This window comes from Solanum verrucosum, unplaced genomic scaffold, assembly GCF_900185275.1.
Source record: "Solanum verrucosum unplaced genomic scaffold, falcon-dt-bn FXZP01000056.1, whole genome shotgun sequence".
Taxonomy (NCBI): domain Eukaryota; kingdom Viridiplantae; phylum Streptophyta; class Magnoliopsida; order Solanales; family Solanaceae; genus Solanum; species Solanum verrucosum.
Window position 1 is genome coordinate 1,023,215 of NW_026020072.1, and position 1,883 is coordinate 1,025,097.

Consider the following 1,883-nt stretch of genomic DNA (forward strand, 5'->3'; position numbering starts at 1 on the left):
GTTGATGAATTAATGACTCACTCAAATGAACTAATGTTCATCTCCTCCATTTTTAATATTTCGGATACGATAAAAATTATTTTAATAATTAATTGTCTCCATAAGTATGGCAATATTATTTATTTATTAAACTCCAGAAACTCTAAATGATAACTAATACAGAATCTCTAACCAATTTACATGTAATTAAATTAAAGTCATAAACGAAGTTGTCAATTTGTACCATCAAATAAATGTACATAAACATGTTGAAACAAAACTAGGAGTAAACAACAACCATCTTTGGATCAAATTAGTTGATTAAATTAACGTCAGGTGTAAAAAATAATTCGATGAGCAAATTTAAACAGTAGCAATTCATGCAATCAATAATATGATATGCGTCATAAAATAGTGGCATATAACAATACATGTAATTTTAAGGACTACATAACATCATAATCGAATTCAGAACAATTATTTCATTGAGCTATATAAGGAATTAGAATTACCTTTTCGTAAAACTTAATTCCAACAAAAGAAACCGCCACAATCTACTGATTTCCAAAGTTAATTATAATTAACTTTAAGGAGCCACGAACTTGAATCCACAAAAACAATCTTTCTGACTTAAAGTATATTGCTTTTTTTTTTTGTGTGCACTGTTATTCCGTATAACTGATCCCCTTTTATGATGGTGATGTATTGTGATATATATAGGAGTCCTCTTTTTTTTTTAGATACGTGGGGGTGTGGGTCTTTTTTTTTTTTTAATTAATTAATTTAGTCGTGTATGTATAGGGGTCTGTTAGTTGCTGTAGTTTTTGTGGGAATAAAGTAGTATAGGGGTGAGTAATGGGGTTTGGTGGGGGTATGGGAGGTTAGATTATTTAGGCTATCTTTACTTTTATTTTAATTTTAAGAGAATAATAATTAACTAATTAGAAAAAGTCAAATAGCTAAAAAAAAATAAAATAATAATAATAATAATAAAATAAATACTAGCTTATTTATAAAAACTTAATTTTAAATATAGATTTTTTTTGTAATCTTTCATTCTTTTTAAACAATTGAAAATAAAACTTACCTTTAAAAAAAATGATTATGTTTCTGTTGTTTTCAAATCTTTTAAAAATAAGTTTAATAAAATAAGATAAAAGTCAAAATATTTAATTTATATTTATAAAAATATTTCAGCTCTAAAAATGGTATAAAATTTTAAGTTCGGTCAAAAATACGTGTCTACAGTTTGCCCCTCTTTGACTGGAAACACAAAGAGTTTTCAGACAAAGAAGTAGACAACGTGACAAGTTTTGATCGGACTCTTATTCGAAAAGAAAAATATGCGACCGAGTCCTAGTTTTGGACATCCTACATATCCCGGGTTATAAGAGAATCAGGTCACGTGTAGTTCAAGGAGATGAAATGATGAGTTGGAAGTCAAGTGAGTTTCCCTTGAGGCTCCAGTTTGCGGCTCCTATTATTACACCAAAATGAGAAACAAAGAATTAAAAGAAAATGCAAGTATCAGATTCTAGCTCTGCAGCTTCTCTTGAATCTTGACTTAGGTCTTCATGTTTCTCAAGTTGTGAGATACTGATTTTCTTTTTGAGTGAGTTCGAAGGTAAATGCCTCTCTCCAGGTAGACTCCTTCTACTTGGACTTGGATATCGACCTCGTTCTTAAGATGAGCTCTAGCCACTTCAATTGAACATGAGCTTGAGAGTTGACTCCCTCCTAGATAAGATCCTGAACTTGAAATATGGATTGACCCCCCATTCTATCACTAGATTCCTGAAAAACAAACAAAAATAATAACACAAAATTTTTGCCCCAGTTTAATATAAGAAAATTTTGTGAGAGAAATAAAAGATGGTGCTTAGCTTTGAATCGAGATTTTGAAC